We start from the raw sequence: 19,158 nt of genomic DNA, 5'->3' as shown, positions 1-19,158 counted from the left end.
TGAACACTCCACTGGCTCCCCATCGAAGCTAGAGTCACCTTCAAGATGCTAACCCACGCTCACAAGGCCCTCCACGACACCGGACCAGCATACCTGAAAAGCCGACTCAAATTCCACACACCCAAAAGGACCCTACGATCAGCCCAGCTCTCCTACGCAGTGGTCACCCGCACCAGAAAGACCAGATCAGGCGGCTGCTCCTTCTCCTTCCTCGCGGCCAGAGCCTGGAACGACCTTCCGCTCCACCTCAGACAGATAACATCGCTCCCCGTCTTCGCAAGCAACCTCAAAACCTGGCTCTTCGACAGACCCCCTCCTTGATGGACTGGAACCTGCGAACCCCCCCCTCACACCCCCAGCGCCTTGAGAGCCTTACGGGTGAGTAGACGCGCTTAACAAACACCTGATTTGATTTAAAGCTACAGCGGCAAACACCATCAAACAGACACCCTTAAACACCAGGGCAGACCTCGGCCTGTGACACTTACAGCACTGCAGCCGCAGGATTAGTTCAGTTAAAATGCATGGCGAGAGTCTGTCACTCATACGCTGCGGGGGATGGGTCGCAGAAATCGATCCTCCGCTTCGGCTTTAAGGGGCTGAACTCAACTTTTACAGACTGCAATGAATGTACTAGAGCAGTAGCTGAAACTACAGGGCGAGGCGCTGCTAAAAGAACATTTAATTTGAAAAGCCAAATAGATTAGCACAGTGATTGACGCTTACTTTGTGTCAGAATTGGCATGACGGTACCAGGCGGGGCCAGCCACAACAAACCCCCCCCCGTGATGAAAACCAAATGAGTACCTGCGAGAATGAGGATATTTCATATTTGTAGTTACGTGCAGCATCCTCTGGAACAAGAGTAAAGATTTTATTATATGTGACGTAGATATAAACATCACCATTTCGGACTGCTTGTTATGAACAATCAAGGACCGGTGCCGCTCTGAGGCCCTTTCACCGGAAGCTGCTCTCACGGTCACTCAGTGCCGCCCTCCTTTCTCTCTCTCTCGAGGTGGAAATGTAAGCACACTTGCCGCAGAACCGTTGAAACATATAAATAAACATGTCCGCTTGTTTATTTTTCTACGTCCCTGAGGCTGTTGGGGCATACACTTCCACTTGTACAAGGAAGTGGAGCAGCCGGCACAGAGTGGAATCGCGCGCAGCTTCTGAATAAACGGCCTCAGAGGGGGAACCGAGTCCTGGACGGAGGGCAAGTTGTGGCCGCCAGGGTGAGGCACATGGGAGAAGAACGGAGGTGGCAGCCATAGAAAGCTCCCTGAGCTGGACCACATCAGATTTTGTGTCTTTCCCGGAAAGCTATTTACGTAACTTATTTGATGGGGACAATAGCTGCTGGTTGCTTAAAAACTACTAAAAGCAAAGCGAGCAGATGAGCATGACCACCGAGGTGGCAATGAGCAGGATGACCATCTGAATCTCTGCACCGGCCATGCGGCAAAAGCTGCGACCCCGGCGGCGAGAGACGGGGAGGAAGAAGAAGGAGGGGTCCGATGGGGGGAGGGAGGGAAAGCAAATGCACGCCGCCATGCGCGCGTGCACATTTTGTCCACCCATACGCAGCAAGCTGCATACGAGAAGCGGCATTTTCGTTGCCATGACAATGAAATCTTTGCAAGATGGCGTCGGACTGTCCACTGTCCGTACACGCGCATGCGGTTAGCTTTGGACAAATGGCGAGAGCAGCCATCTTAGCCCATCCCTACGCGTGCATGTAAGCCTTTGGAAGAATTGATTGCAAAAGGCACTCGCATGGCGAGAGCAGCGCATGCGCTACTATCGCCAGGCGAGACCTAAAAAGGAACTTTTAGAATGTTACGCTTTCCCTACCTAAAGTTTCTGGGTTTTAATTCGCTTTAGCTCTGCAGCAACTGGCCAGCCTGTATGCAGCCTTAATGGGGTGTGAGAACAGCTCCCAAAGGAGGGACAATGGTCTGGGTGTGGGGCGGTGTTTTTCTTACCCTTGCAGGAAAACCAGGGACTTCATTAACTTGTAGAGGACCTGTCCCTTCACAGGAACTTTTACTCCATTGGTTAGGGAGGAGTCAGTCAGTCATAAATGTGGCATCCCACGAAACTCTCCTCAGAACACTTTCTTGGACCGATGGAAGATCAGAAGGAGACTCTACCTGCTGTCTGTGACATGAGAGGAGACTTTAGGAGTCAGTTGGCTGACCTGCTGTGTGGCTACAGGGACACACAAGATGCAAGGGTACTTTCTCATGAAGTGCGCAGTAGCAACTGGACCTGGACTGGGCTTTGCTTATGGGCTCCGCTAGAGGGGGTCCTGGCTCCTAAGTGAAGCCGCTGAGGTCTTGGCAGTCTTAGAAGTGACCCAAAGGAGCTTCTCCAGAAACCCTGAAAAGTTGTGACTTAAAAGACTGTGTCAAAAGGTAAAATCTTTGACCAGGGCACACGTAGTTGGTGTATCCAAATTGCAGTCCATCACAGTCAGCCTGAGATCCAGCCTACGTCCTGGTCTAGTGTGACCATAGACCAGAGGTCTTCAATCTGTGGGGTGTGACCCCCAGGGGGGGCCTGGAGTCCTGGGAATGGGGTCGCGCATTTCCAGGCCTAACTTCTGCCTGGAATGCAAAACGTGCTTTGGACAAACACAACCACGCTCGTTAAAATGCTCCAGCTGACATGAATTGAGTCTCATGTGCTGTAAAACTAAGAGGCCCAGCAGACAGGTAAAACAATCCTTCAAACACGCCTTCATGCCAGGGTGTCTGCTTGCCTGAATGAAGTGAAAATGGACCCTAGGAGTTAATCTGCAAATGTAAAGGGTGCTTGGGAGTGGTTCTGGCTTTAATTGCTCGAATCACTTCAAGATTGTGATGGCAAAGATGTGTTTTTTTGTGTGGTGGTTAGCAACTGGGCTGTGAAGTGTGTGCTGTTAATTATAACTGAATTTACACAGCGCTTAGTACCCCTGAAAAGGTGCCGAAGGGACAGTTGTGCAAAAATAAATGCATTACCTACAGTCTGATATTACACTAATCTACATTTTGGAAGAAAGTAAAAAATAATGACTTACACATTCACAGTGCTTTCTGTCACAGGCTGTGACCTCAAAGCACTAAAAATACTCAAGTCACTATTTTCCACTGCACCAACCAATTTTAATTCTGTGGCTCTCTGGTTACACACAGACCTATGCAGTGTATAAAATAATAGAGGTTATATAATGTACTGTATAGTGCATTTCCCACCGAGTAACAACTTTTTAAAATGCATTCTTCTTTTAGGATACCCATCATTTTATATGTTGCGACCTGATGGTGAAAGACCTAAAACGGAACAAAATATTTTAGGGCCGATTTATGAGAGGCTTGCGCCACTGAAGCGTCAATTTTTTGTGCTTCGGCGGCACAAGCGTCTCAATCATATCTATGAGGTGAGGCAGAGTCACCCTGCGTGGCTTTGCATGGCCTCATAGCACCCTGCGTGGCTTTGCATGGCCTCAAAGCACCCTGCGTGGCTTTGCATGGCCTCATTGCACCCTGCGTGGCTTTGCATGGCCTCATTGCACCCTGCGTGGCTTTGCATGGCCTCATTGCACCCTGCGTGGCTTTGCATGGCCTCATAGCACCCTGCGTGGCTTTGCATGGCCTCATAGCACCCTGCGCGGCTCTGCATGGCCTCATAGCACCCTGCGTGGCTCTGCATGGCCTCATAGCACCCTGCGTGGCTTTGCATGGCCTCATAGCACCCTGCGTGGCTTTGCATGGCCTCATAGCACCCTGCGTGGCTTTGCATGGCCTCATAGCACCCTGCGTGGCTTTGCATGGCCTCATTGCACCCTGCACGGCTTTGCATGGCCTCATAGCACCCTGCGTGGCTTTGCATGGCCTCATAGCACCCTGTGTGGCTTTGCATGGCCTCATAGCACCCTGCGTGGCTTTGCATGGCCTCATAGCACCCTGCGTGGCTTTGCATGGCCTCATAGCACCCTGCGTGGCTTTGCATGGCCTCATAGCACCCTGCGTGGCTTTGCATGGCCTCATAGATATGGAGCAAGACAAAACAGCGCAAGTCGCTGCGTTGCCTTACTCTATGTCAAGTAGGCATTCCATTGGAGTTGCGGTGGGTGTTCCCACACAACGCCCATGGATTTTGACGCTGCCACAGATTTACAAAGCCATGTAAATCTGGGGCAGTGCCAAACCTTACGCCTCCCCACAGTAGGCGTAACGAGGGGTAATGTTTTCATTTCTCCTCGTTTTTTCTTCTTTCCATGTGTGCTGCATTCTGCAGCACACATGGAAAGAGGAAAACCCCTCTCAGGATTGTTTTTGTGAAGGAAAGTGCCCCTTCCTGCACAAAAACCAACCAGCCCATGTTGGCGCTAGGCAGCAATTTGTGCGCCAATATAGGGGGAAATTTCATAAATAAGGTGCATTCCTGCCCTTTTAAATTGACGTAGGGAAGCGCTGCAAGAAGACTTGTGGCGCTGCCCTACGTCAATGCCTCATAAATGAGGCCCAATGTTTTTAGCCACACCTTTGACCACACCCCCAACCACTGACCTTTGGTTTGCTAAATACGGTTTATTTCCCCAATGTATAAATGATTTTCTGTGGTAATTAGAGGCGTTTATGGTTGTCGATAGTTAGCAATAATGAGGAGGCTTGAGTTCTAGAGATTTTCGTCAGGAGGGGGTCCTTACGCTAAATGTTTTTGACAGGGGGGTCTCGGCATCAGAAAGTCTGAAGACGTCTGCCATGGACTATCATTGGTGCTTGTCACTTTTCGATGCTATTCACACTTAAAAATTTAAAAACTCACATTGTGGTTCCCATTATTTCACCTTTGCCATTTTGTTTACTACAATTTACAAAATTTTTATAATTCAGTTCGGGATTTCTATTATTTAGAATTTTGAATGTGTTATTGTTTTGGCAATGCTTAATTACTTTACACCATGCTCTCTAAATTAAGCCTGTCTGCTCAGTGCCATAACTACCACGGGCTTGAGCTCAGCTTAATTTACTATCGTTGGGGTTCACTCGGACAATTTATTATTATTCCTAGAGTTGGGCGTCTGCCCACTCCTAATAATAATCCCCTTTCTTACAGGCGTGACGCAAACGAGGAGAGTTCCTGGACCGCAGGAAGACCTGCGGTGCAGTTTAGCAAATCAAGACTATAGGCCAGATCTACTAAACCGCTTAGTGGTCGCAAACAGTGCTGTTCACTAAATCACAGGATTTGTGACCACGGAACGGTTTTCTAAATGCACTCACATCATGTTGTTATGCAGTAACAGGAACCGAAAAACAGGTTCAGTAATACATTTCAAATCACAATTTCAAAGGGGCATGTTTAGGGCACCCCCTCCAAATGCGATGTGCAATGCATTGGGGTTACAAACTATTAACAAGATACTGACTCCTCAAAGGAGGTGGTGAACCATTAGTAATGGGGAAGGGGTTTTTCGTGAGAGGAAAAAAAGTTTGTTTGGGAGTAAGCAGTAGTCAGGGGATCACTGCCACTCAAAAAAATAAAAATTTAAAAAAATATATATATATTCTATATATATATTTTTTTAAATGTAGGCCGTTTAAGGAAATTTGGCTGCTTTTAAAAATGTACTTTACTTAAATGCAGTCACAGACAAAAGGGGTCCGCTGACCTCAGCAGGCCATCTAACCGGAGTGAGTTGCAATTTGCGACCTACATCATGAAAATTGATGATATAGATCGCCTGGCGATCCACTCCTATTGGTGATTTTATGAACTGACCTAATAGTACATCTGCAATACACATGTTACTCTCACGGGGAATCCATATATCTGAGATATGCACACTATGTGCTAACACCTATTCTATATGTTGTATCAGGATCAAGTCAAGATGTACCACAATGCTCCAGAGAAATATATATACGCTACATTGCTATTACTAAACAATGATGGACTAAAATCCACATTGCAAGGACCTGTGAAGAGAATTAATTATAAATCCAAGAGGTGGAGTTTTAAAAATTGCAATATTATGCCAATACATCTTAGAATTTCCCCCAACTATCCTTTCCTGCTTGTAAATGTTGTGATAACAGTTGGCAATACCACTCAATTTAGTGTCACATAATTGATCCCACTCATAAAAGAGCTTCATCGGCCACACTAGATTTTGACCGTGACTTGAATGCTGCACACAGATGTGTGCACCAAGTGCATTAATCCAACGAGTTGTATGCAGGTAAGGTTACACTCAGATCTCTGCTGCAGGCGCATTCACCTGTGGTGCTACTCACTAGGGATTGCAACCCGTTACCTACTGGTAAGTAGAAGGGGTGAGCCAAAGAAGGCTTGAGCCAGAGGCCATTCTCTGGCTGAGCTCGAGCTCCTCTGTGACCCTTGACACCCAAAACAGGGGAGCTTTAGTGTGGCTCCTGCCTGTCAACAAGCTCTGACTACATGATCATAGATTTAAAAATAAAGTATGATCCTTTGCTGCAAAAAAGGAGAGAAAAAGAGTAATCTTGTGGCTGGACTGCATAATGTGAAATCTTGGCTTCCATTTTATTTGTTCCACACACGGGAGCACCTGCAAATATGCGAGTTGAGGCCGCTGAATGTACAAAAACCTCCTCCATGTGTTTAATGATAAAATGTTGCGCCATGAATAATAAGAATTTAGACCACATATAGTGTGCAAACAACAACGGACTTGCTTCTTAGTTTGCTAACGTCATTGTTGTCAGGACGAGGGACAGCAATATATCTAAGTTCATATTTAAAAATGATCACTTCTAATAATTACCTCACAAAGCAGTGATATAACCTGATGTACTAAGGAAAAACGCTTCTGCATATTATACAAATGCACGTTTTAAATATTTCCATATTCGTACCCAATGTTTGTTGCATGATTTACAGGCCAACTATGTGTGCGTGCTCAAGTGATGCACGGGCTCTTAGAGCCAATCCAGAGCTCGAGCTCTGCTCTCCCTGTTAATGTATTGTCTCGCCCACCTCTACTGCTAAGGTCACAGGTCTCTGCTATGGGTGCATTAACCTGCAGAGCTGCTTGATGGCGTCAGACACCGTTAGCTGCGGTATGATTACATTGCATCTGTGCAGCAGGTGCATTAACCCGCAGAGCTGCTCATCCAGGACTGCAGCCCTTTTCTTGCAGTAGGGTTACACGGGTATCCATCTACAAGGTGCATCCACCTGCAGAGGTGCTTGCCAGGAATGTGAGCTCAATGCCAGCAGGTATAATTCGAGATTAAGGTCTCTGCTGCAGGAGCCTTAACCTGCGGAGCTGCCCATCAGTACTGCAGCTTTTGTTACTTGTAATTAAGGTTAGATTCAGGTCTCTGCTGCAGGTGCATTAACCCTGTGAGGTGCTCATCGCGGACCGCAGCCAGTTACCCGTCGTCAGGCGCGCAACACCCATTGGACTCAAAGGGTTTCAGCTCCCCCCCCCCCCCTCGTGTGTGGCGCCCGGGATGAGACAGCGTCCCGGGCACAGACACAGCCGCACCCGAGCACTTCACAGGTCTTTAAAAGACCATTCGCATGTTAATGAGGCCTCGCTGTTGTTTCACCCCTTCTAATAGCCCCTGCAGCTCCACTCTGCCTATTGCTTGAAGATAAGATTCGCTCGCCCCCCCCCCCCCCCAAATCAGCTCCACTCTGCCTATTGCTTAAAGATTCAGCCCCCCCCCCGAAAATTTGGCTCTAGTTGCGCCTCTGCCCGTCGTTAGGGTAAGCCCCAGGGCTACGCAGCAGGTGCATTAACCTGAGGAGCTACTCATCTGGGACTGCAGCGAGTTTCCTGCAGCTACGGTTACAGCTCCAGATCCTCGCAGCAGGTGCATTAACCCTCTGGGATGCCCGTCAGTACTGCAGCTTTTGTTCGCTGTAATTAAGGTTAGATTCAGGTCTCCGCTGCAGGTGCATTAACCCCCAGAACACCGCTGCACAGCCCAGGATCGGCCCACGGCGCATGTCCTACCTGCTGCTGCACGAGCCTCGCCTAGCTTCGGGTCGGCCTCTGACCGGAAGTGCTTGTCTGAGGGACCCGGAAGTACAAACCTCTCCTGTCCGCAAGATGATGGACCCGGAAGTACATTCCTCTACCAGCCGTAGAATGGCGGACCCGGAAGTACATTCCGCTGCCAGCCGTAAGATGGCGGACCGGCAGCAGGGCCGCACTTGAGACTGATGGAGGTGTTTGCTGTTTCTCAAAGGGTTGAAAACTCGCGTTACAACAACCAGCGGCACCAGAGCCAAGTGGGAGGGTCAACAGGTCGGCATTTTACAAGGGGCCGTATAGGGATTTAAAGAATCCACCAGGAGAATGAACCCCCCGACTTCCATTGAAGCAGAGACACCTTCAGGCGGGATATAGTTACAGACACTTAGCTCAACAAGCATTTGCAATGCAATAGTTCTCGCATTAGGAAAGTTTGAGCTATTGGTATTGTAAATGCCAAATTTTGTGTTTTGGTTTTGAAAATAGCTAAATTAATAGCTTTGTCATTTACAATTCCAATAGTTTTAACTTTCGCACCAAATACATAGCACCGACAAACATTGACCGAAACCCCCAAAAAATGCTTAAAATGCGTTTTGGAAATGTTTTGTTCCTGTAACGTTTGTGACTTTTAAAAAAAAGTGAAAATGCACCTACTGACATCGTACAAAATAGGGGGCAGTGTGTGAGGGGGCATTGTATGAGGGCAAAGTGTGAGTGTGTAAGGGTGCGGGCTGTGTGTGTGTGTGTGCGGGGTGTAAGGGTGCAGTGTGTGTGGCCAAAAGTAGTGTAAGTGGGTAATGTGTGAGGGTGCAGAGTGTATAGGGGCAATGGGGCAGTGTGAGGGGGTGCAGAGTTTAAGGGGGTGCAGAGTGTGAGGGGGTGCAGAGTGGGGGGTGCATAGTGTGAGGGGGTTGCATAGTGTGAGGGTGCTCCAGCGTGGAGTGCAAAATCCCTCCCTCCGTCACAGACCAAAGATCTCACATACACACAATATCCATACATTCGCTGGTAGGGCCCATAACACCAACATTCACTCACCATCAATCTGAGTTTCTTAGGAGGCGATTATCTTCCAAACGCTGGCATGAAAGGAAATACCACTTTTACCCTAATGAGTGACAAATCTACACAACCTTCTGATACTCATTAGGACCTGAACTTCACCTTTAGTATTCCTCTCATAAATCGGGATGGATCAGTTAGTTGCAGGTTTAGATTGATTTCTAATTCTCTAATTAACCTTTTCATTAACACATTTTCAATGAATAAACAACCCAACTCATTTCTGTAGTTATTCAATTTCAATCTATATCTAAATAATGCAAATTAAATCATTCATTAAATCAAGTCGCCATTCATATTTACCTATTCTGGCTAATTGTCGTCCTCTATGTCAAATCTGGCAGTCCCGCAAATCTTTGACCATCAAATTAAGTAAATTCAGTTCATCAGGAGTTTGGGCATTAATTCAGTCCGTCAAAGATTCAGGGAAACAGCTGTCCTGCAGTGTCACCGTCCTCTCCGTCAGCATAACGTCAGGAAATCGAGAAAGGCCAGAAACGAACCCGCACCAACCTCTCTATTCTGCCATAATTTATAGTAAAAATCATTGACAAATTGTAGCAAAAGCGGGTCTTCAAATCTTCTGATTGGTCAATCGAAATCGTCTGACAGGATTCCCACCAAAATAATGTCTCTGAGGTCATTATTCTTGCTTGTTCGGGTTTTTAGAAGCACATTATTGTTCTTTCTGAAAAGCTGGCTTGTTTCCCAGGACAACCTTGAAGGGTACAGTCTGGTTAGGGTCATGACGAGGCCACAGTAGCTGGTGTCAGCGCAGGCGCACTTCACCCAAGCCTCATACAGCGTCGACAGTCGGGTTAGGTACCAGAGGCAGCCATTTTGTGGCAGGCCCAAATGGTCAACTTAAGCAAAAGAAACACAAAACATAATTAATACATAGAAATGACTAAATACATGTTATTCCCTCACTAATACCCATATGTGTGTGTATTTATCTAGCAATAAGCAACACTCAAGCGGGTTTATACTTACAAAATAAAGCACAAATCACGAATACATCACAAAAGCGACATATATCATGCAATATTCTAATTGTCTATCATTAGTATGCGTACATAATTTAGTATACGATTTAATAAAGTCATGCAAAGCAATCCCACGTGTATTTCCATCATTAATAAGGTTGATTAATTATTACCACTTCAATCCATTAGTTCGATTATAATTAATCAATTAATCTAATTAGTAAACATACAAAATGGGGTGGGTATACAACATTTTTGCATTACCCGCTCCAGCAATCCCCCCTTTGGTGATTTTATCACCATACCACCCAAAAATTTTGTTCTGTCTTTACGGAATCTTTAAAATGTTTTCTTGCTCTTAATCATAGTTCAGTTTCACCTACATCTTCTCTTTTTGCTGATTCGTACATACTCTCTTTCCACTCCTCCAATTCTATCTCCTCAATTTCCCTTTCTTGTTTCGTATCTTTTCTTTTTGATTTTTCAATTTTTACTCTTTTCTTGTTTTTATTATTCTTACAACAAATGCAACCTAATCTTATCACTAATATTATGCAAATTACACGTTAATGCAAACAATATTTTGCTTACAAATGTACTACCAAGCTTAACTAAGAAATTTTTAATAGCAGCTATTTTCTTTCCAATCTTGTCCCAAACACCTTCAACCTCCAGTGGTGCAAGTTCATCATGCAATTCAGTAATATTCCTAATATAAATTTTCAGATCTTTGCTTTCGTCAGGAATGTAAGTACAACAATGTTGAACTTTCATCATTCCACAGACTCCACCCTCTTTTGCCAATAATATATCAAGGGCAAGTCGATTTTGCATTACCATAGCACGCATGGCAATCATTTCAGTGTCTACCAATAAGAATCCTCCAGCAGTGCTTGTTGACAAGCGATCTACTACTGTTGAAAGTCTTCTAACTTTGTTTGCATTCAGAGTTATTCCCACTGCTGGTATCAATGCTCCAAAAATGTCACCTACAATTTCTGCCCAAGATTCTCTCTTACTCCTCGCTAAATGATTACTTAAACTATGTACACCATTTTCTCCTTTATCCATATGAACATTTTTCAGAAAGACCAGGCCTACATAACATGTGCCATTCCAATGGTCTGGCAAACGATAATATGCCCTGTTCCCACAAATAAAATATAATCCAGGAAAGACTGGATCTTTACCACCTTTAAATCCCCATCCACCCATGATTCGGTATGTATCATGGCACTCACTATTACCTAGAAAATAATTATCATACACAGTTTGATTCCTTCGAATGCAAAATTTCCCTTTCTGAGGCCAATCTAAAGCTATAGTTGGACTAGCTTCTCCTTTCAAGTGTTTTTCTCTTTCTACATCCCAGACTGTTTTCTCCACTTTCCCTTCTGCTGCTTTTCTTTGCATCTTCAGTCTCCTTTCTTCAACCATATCTAAGAATGTCCTTTCCTCTTTCTTCAAACTGCATGTCAAATTGTTTCTAAAAATATATTCTAATGTTAGTTCTTTAGTTTCTAAGAAAAATTCACCTAATACCTTAGCAGGTTTTACGCTGTTTAATTTATTAAAAGAAGGCACTTGCTCAAAGATGTTATCTACATCTGAAAAATAATATTCTAATTTTCCTGTCTGATAAAATAAACTAGCTATTACACTACATGTTATTCCATACGTTGCTGGAAGATGATGATAAGTCACTCCTTCAGAAACAGATGCAGGTAACTGCATACATACGTAGCAGTCCCGTACGTCCATTGTTTTTACATATTCATACAATAATTTGGAAAACACATTATTAGAAAAATCTGTAATTGACCTGTCTTTATGCAAATCATTATTATCTATTCTAGTTGGAACTACATTTGGAATCTTCCCTATATTAGTTTTGTTCTCATTATGTCCCTCTAATGTATCTATAGTTACCTTAAAAGAAATGACAAGAGCAAGGATGCTCCATAAAAGCATTAATAATCCTGTACAACAACAACACATTTTACACCATCTTTTCATGAATGTACATCTACCTTTGCTACTATCTATGTTAGCCATCTTTGTTAAAATGGACCGTGTCTTTTGACTTAGCCTCTTTCACTTCACAACTAGTTTTCTAACCTAAGGCTCTAACACCTATTTGGTTCTACCAGTATCTATCTTTTGATTTAATTTCTTGTTCTCTTCATCAACAGCTTTCTTGATTTATTCAGTTTGGCATCTCATCATTCTTCACTTTCCTCTCGTCATCCAAATACAGAATTTCCTGAACTTCCGTTTCTTCTTCTCCAATGTCGGACAAGAGAACTCTCAGGATTTCCGATTCTACTTCTTCTTCAACCACTTTCAGTACAGCCTCCTCTGGATTTCCTTAACTATCTGCCTCTTCTCCCTTTTCAGGCAGAGCCACGGACGTCCATTCCGGTGACTTATACTTCTGGTTAGGTTTCCTTGTTCTTTTACTCTCTTTATCCTCAGTTATTTCGACTTCTTTTGATTTTTCTTGACTTGTCACTTCATTCACTTGTTCAGCTCTTGGTGAATTCACTCGTGTCAGTCGATATCTCAATTTCCTTATTTTATTGGGCCAGACGTCATCTTTTGCAACTCTTTTCACTTTATTTCCTTTGTCATTCTTTTCATTCCTCCAAGCTCTCTTTCTTAGAACTCGACCTTCTGGTATTTCAGTTTCACTCTCTTCAGACTCTGTCTCAACTTGCTTTGTCTTTTCAACAATTTCTTCTTCCACCACTTGTTTTGTTTTCCCTACTTCTGTCCCTCCTCGGATCTCCGACACGCAATCTTCCTGCTGGCTACTTGTCCCTTCACCTAACTGGATGTTGCAGTTCCCTACACCTCCTAGGGGGGTCTTCCGCAGAAATCTGTCCCTCTCTCTCTGTACCTGTCCCTTGTTCACTTAAATGTGTTATTTCAGGTGGAATTTCTCTCAGTCTCTCATCTGGTACTTCCTTTTCATGAATTTATTTTATTGTTTCTTCAGTACTCTTTCCTCTTTTCTTTCTGTGTTCTTTTTTAGAACCCTGCGCTTCTTGCTCATTTCCAGAATCGCTGGATTCAGAAATCTGCAATCTTCTTCTCAGAGAGCTACTTCTGGGGACCAAAGCTAGACTTGGTTCTGTTTCCCCCCTTTCAGAGTTTTCTCGTGCCTTCGACCCTTCGTCATCTGATTCAGTACTTGATTCTGATTCATCAAAATATTCTTTTCCTGTGCTGTCCACAGGATTCGGAATTCTCAATGTATGACTTGCGTGGATCCAGTTTTTCAGTCCAGCACACTTCACAGCTGCTGTCGTGGTCAGAATGACTTGTCTTGGTTTTCCCCACCTTGGAACCAAACAATTTCTTCTTCTGTGGACCTTTATCCTTACTCAGTCACCAGATCATGGGCTGGCTTCTTTTCAAGTGTGGTGGCATCCGCTCCAACCTCATGAAACACAGAATGAACTACGTCAGCCAGGCCTTTACAGTATTCCAACACCATGTCATCAGTTATAGTCATCAGCTTGTTGACTGGTATAAACACGTGTCTCATTGCACGTCCCATGATTATTTCATGAGGACTCAATCCTGTAGTTCTGTCTGGAATTGATCTATGAGTACCAGAGGCAAGACATCAGGTCATTTCATACCTGTGGCCAAACACATTTTCCCTATTCTATTTTTGATAGTACCATTCATCTGTTCAATCACACCAGAAGCCTCTGGTCGGTAGGCACAATGTAGTTTTTGTTGTACATTCAATGCTTCACAAATTAATCCTACAATCTCATTATGGAAATGTCCTCCTCTGTCTGACTCAATTGTCACTGGGAACCCGAACCTAGGGATGAACTCTCTCAATAGTAGCTTGGCTACTGTCATCCCATCATTTCTCCTTGTTGGGAATGCTTCCACCCACCTAGAGAATAGGCAGACCACGACCAAAACATACCTCAGTCTGTTACAGGGAGGCATTTCAATGAAATCTACTTGCATTCTGGTGAAAGGCCCTCCTTCCCGACCTATTGTTCCCAGACTCACTACTGTCTTCCTTCCAGGATTGTATTGCTGACATATTAGGCATCTTTGACAAAGACTTTCTGCTACAAGTCTGAATTTTGCATTGTACCAGGTCTTCTTAAATGACCTGATCATGGCATCTCTCCCTATATGTCCCTGACCATGATACATCCGTGCCATGGTAGACATCATGCTATCAGGCATAACTGGTCTTCGATCTCGATAGACCCACACATGATCCTTTTCCCTTGGGGCACATCCTGCTTTTACCCACTGTCTCATTTCCTCATCTCCTGCCTCTTCTTGCAACTGTCTTACCTCTTCCCAAGTTCCTACAATGTTAGTAAACATCAATGAGCAAGAAGACATTTCTCTTTCCTTAGCCTGATTGACCGAATTCTGATTACGTGCACAATACTGTGCCATGTCATTGGCGTATCGATTTCCTGTGGCGATATAATCACCACCTTGACTATGAGCAGCACATTTTACAACAGCCAGTTGTCTAGGCAGCTGTATCGCCTCAAGCAATTTTCCAACCACTTCAGCATTCTTAATAGGAGTTCCACTCGAGGTCAGGAAACCTCTTTGTAGCCATAGTTGGCCAAAGTCATGGACCACTCCAAAGCCATACTGGCTGTCAGTTATCACAGTCACTCTCACACTCTTCCCAATTTTGCATGCTCTAGTCAAAGCCACGAGTTCTGCTACTTGAGCCCATTTCACTCCTTTCAGATAGGACGCTTCTATTACTGCTGCAGCTGTGCATACTGCATACGCTGCACTCAGCACTCCTTCATCTGTTTTCAAACATGACCCATCAACGAACATCACAAAATCACTTTTGGGCAAAGGTACATCTTTTATATCTGGTCGTGGTTTTGTACAAAAGTCAAGTACATCCAAGCAATCATGATCTACTTCATCTCTTACTTCCACAATCTCGGCATCACGCAACAAGGTTGCAGGATTCACATTCAAACATCTCGCAAGACTCACATTAGTTGCACCTAATATGACCTTTTCATACTTAGTCAGCCGACTGTGTGTCATATACTGAGTACGACTCCTTGTTAACAGGATTGCTACATCATGAGGTACAAACACTTTCAATGGATAGCCAATCACAATTCCTTCACTCTGCTCCAAACTTCGACATGTTGCAGCCACCGCTTTCAAACATCCAGGTAAAGCTACAGCTACTGGATCTAGCATTGATGAAAAATATGCAATTGGTCTTCTCAGTTTTCCATGCTTCTGAATCAACACAAATAAATAAATAAAATAATAAACTTTATTGCTTGATTATAAAAAAAAAACGTTGCAATCCACTACATTATGAAATGACATATGTCCAAGTAGATAAGCAGCACATTTTGTGTAAAAGAAAGATTTGATTGAATACATTAAAAAGTTACGATATTACCATAAGACTGCACAGGGTCTAAAAGTGGCATTCAGTTTAACCAGTAAAGTGCATTGAGTAACATAAAAAAGTACAGCCTATCAAGTTTGGAGTCCGTTCTCCATTAAATATTACTAAAACAAATACAAGTTTCTATAAAATTGATTTAGAAAAGTCTTGGTTTGGGCTGATTTCGGGTTCAATTAACCTCACCACTCACGGGCAGCATCCCAAATAGGTCTCTGATCAAGATTACAATTTTTTGGTCCCTTCCGTTATTCTTTTCCCGGCCTGATCCATGAACCTTACTAAGGCATAATTTAGATCAGGATTGTGTGAGTTGAAACTTGCTAAAACTGCGACTCTGCAGGATCTAATTTCCATTTTGTTCCAAATTTTCCTTAGGAGGGACCTTCTTTCCTGCATCAGGCTTGTACATAGACAGAGAATATGGATTATGTCCTCCCTGTATTTTCCACAAAGGCGGCATTGTTGCTGAGTTTGGTCTCTTTTCCACTTCGGCAGGTGACAAAGCAGGTTGAACACTCCCAGTCTTAATTTAAAAAAAACAGAGTTTGGTACGTGCAGAGAATGGTAAAGTTAGGTACCCCTGGGGAGACAGTTTGGAGTATGTGTTGAGAATTAGCCAACCGTGTGACCTTTTTGCGAGGCATGATTTGTCCTCTACTGCGGAGAGTTTTTTCATACTTATTTTTGCTAGTCTTTTAAATTCGCCTTGGCTAATTTGCAGATCCCATACTTCTTTTAAGTTCAAAGTTGCCAGGCCTTTAGCCCAGTATGCGTGCCCCGAATGCCATTGATTTGTAGATATATTAGCCCAAAGGGATTGTGCCAGGCTTCCAACTTTTGATGACCTTAGTTTGTGGCAGTTTATTAAAAAACTCATTAGTCTCGCCAGTGATTGATTACTAATGCCCAATTCAAGCCTGATCTGTGCTGATGACGTGTTTTTTGGAAGCTTAAGCACTGTTCTTAAAGATTTTTGCAATAATTGTATTTAAGTTGCCGCTGTCCCGCCCTTTTAGTACCTCGCTTCCATATGATAGGGTGGGAATAACTTTTGCCTGGGCTGTCTGCAGAATAGGGGTAAATGTTGGTCCGAGCAGCTTCTTGTAGATGGAACTGAGAGCAAAAGAGAGTGCTACTCCCTTCTTTTTTTGCTCTTCTAGCTGAGTTTTGTAGCCGCCGTTGTTATTAAAAAAGACAGCTAAATATTTTTGGCAAAGTGCTTCTTCAATTCTCTCCATGTTTAAAAACCAAACCGTCTTCCGGGACCTACCAGGACGCACCGCCAAGATTTTTGTTTTTTTGTTGTTTATCTGAAGCTCGTTCCGTATTGAATACTCAGCAGTTGCATCCATTAATCTTTGCAGGCCTATTTTTGTGTTGCTTAAAAGGACCACATCGTCTGCATATAAGAGGCTTGACAGCCGGAAACTGGCAAGTTTAGGAGCATGGGAATTGCAAGTTTAGGAGCATGGGAATCAACACAGAAAGTGCACATCCATTTCTCTCACTGCAATACAACTTGAATTCTTTCTCATAGTCAGGCATACCTAATGCAGGTGCTTCACACAAACCATCTCTCAATTTTATAAACGCTGCCAATTCCTCTTTGTTTAATTCGATGGGATCTTTCACATCACTTCTCGTTAATCGCACCAAAGGTTTTGCGATCAAGGAGAAGTTGCTGATTCACTGACGACAGTATCCAACCATTCCCAAAAACATTCTCACCTCTCTTTGAGTCATAGGAGCTCTCATTCCTTTTATTATTCTGATTCTGTCTATGGTTACTTTCCTTAGTACTTTATCAATGTAATGTCCCAAATACTGTACTTCTTTCTTACAAAACTGTAATTTCGATGGTGACACTTTTTAAGTCCTCCATCTGCCAAATGATTCAGCAAGGCTATCGTGTCTACCTCACAGGCTTCACGTGTTTTTGACGCTACCAAAAGGTCATCAATGTATTGAACTAATACAGAGCTTTCAGGCATTTCTAGACTCTCCAAAGACTTCTTTAATAGCTGATTGAATATTGAGGGGCTTTCTGTATACCCCTGTGGAATTCGGCTCCATGCCAAAATACGCTCAACAAAACGAAATGTAAAAATTTGCTGACTGTCGTGGTGCAATGGGATGGAAAAGAAAGCATGACACAGATCAATCACTATATACCATTCTGCATCATGGGGAATCTGATATAAAATCACTGATGGGTTTGGTACTATGGGGCAACATTATACCACAATTTTATTCACCTTTCTCAAATCTTGCACTATCCTGAATTTCCCATTAGGCTTTTTCAGTCCCATTATCGGTGAATTACATGGACTACTCATTATTTCTCTCAGAATTGCTTGCCTGATCATTTTCTCTATTACAGGAGTTACTCCTTCAATTATTTCAGGTGTCAATTTGTACTGCGGAACATTTGGATATGTTACTCCTTCCTTTACTTTTAATTGGATCTACATTTCTCATTATCCCTACATCTTCTCCAGTGAAATCCCAAACTTCTGCTTTTACAGATTGTCTCAATTCTTTAGGTAATTCATCAGGGTTGAATACAGCATATGTTTCAGTAACTTCATTTTCTCTGTTAGCTATGGTCATTTTATACAATACATCATCATCTGGTGTTTCAAAAGCTATTCCATCCGGAGTACAAAATATAGTGCAATTCATTTTGCACAACAGGTCCCTACCCGATAAATTCACAGGACTGGTGTCACACACCACAAAGCGGTGCATTTCTGAAAATTTCCCTATGCTAAATTTCACTGGTTCTGTAAAATATGTTTTAATCTGTCTGTTGGGCACACCAACTACTTGGATCGTTTCATCCGAGAGAGGAAGATTCTTAACATCAGCTGATCTAACAGTTGATCGAGTAGCACCAGTATCCACTAGGAAAGTAATATTTTCATCATTAACCTTCCCATCTACAAAAGGTCCCGTCTGGTCTACTTCTAGAGTTGCGCCAAGTACGCACTCTCCTTCCTCCCTTCGGCACCGTCAATAGCTCTCTTCCGAGTCACTCTCATCGCGTTGCAGCCAATACTGCGAGACAGCGCTAGTGCGTGGCAGCTTACTTACCTGTTCTTCATTGTAGAATCCCGATTCACTACTATACTTCTGTGAGTTTCTGCTCTGTGGAAAAGGCGGTTTTGGCACCTGATTCTGTGGGGGAACAACTTGCTGCTGTTGCTGCAGTTGACCACTCACCTCATGATGCACCTGTGGGTTCAATGATGGATTTTCATTGTTAGTACTCGGGGGAAACTTACACTCGGATTTCCAATGCCCTATCCTGCCACAATTATGACACGGAAATTTCTTTTTAGCTTCTTCAATATTCCCTTTATACTTCCCAGGATTAAATTTCGGCTTTGTCCCTGCTTGTTGCACTAATTGTGCTTCTTGTCTCTCCGCTACCTTTACCTGTACCCACATTGCCTTCTCTTTTAGTTTCCGCTGTTTTGCTTCAATTTCATCACTGAAGTATTTAGCATGTCTCAATACTTCATCTATTTTCTTGTTTTGCCAATCTACCGTATGCTGTTTAATCATCTCACCAATTTCTGGATGTAAACCATATACAAATCTGTACACAAATGACTCAAATCCTTTTCACTCAG

At 43.6% G+C, this 19,158-nt stretch overlaps 1 protein-coding gene across 3 annotated transcripts in view; it reads right to left on the bottom strand.

Annotated features, from left to right (window-relative positions):
• The window catches only part of LOC146863536 (uncharacterized), a 39,294-nt gene extending 31,159 nt beyond the window's left edge, over window positions 1-8,135 (bottom strand). The window contains exon 1 of one of the 3 annotated variants that reach the window (XM_085642988.1): window positions 8,000-8,135. The gene's annotated coding sequence lies outside the window, so the exon portion shown is untranslated. Of the gene's footprint in view, window positions 1-7,783; window positions 7,912-7,999 lie in introns of those variants that run through there. The other 2 variants (XM_085642990.1, XM_085642989.1) reach the window with 2 other exon arrangements.
• Window positions 8,136-19,158: the final 11,023 nt, after the last annotated feature.

This window comes from Triturus cristatus, chromosome 2_2 (assembly GCF_964204655.1).
Source record: "Triturus cristatus chromosome 2_2, aTriCri1.1, whole genome shotgun sequence".
Lineage (NCBI taxonomy): Eukaryota > Metazoa > Chordata > Amphibia > Caudata > Salamandridae > Triturus > Triturus cristatus.
Note: the sequence above shows the minus strand (reverse complement) of the source record. Positions and strands in the feature narration are given on the sequence as shown.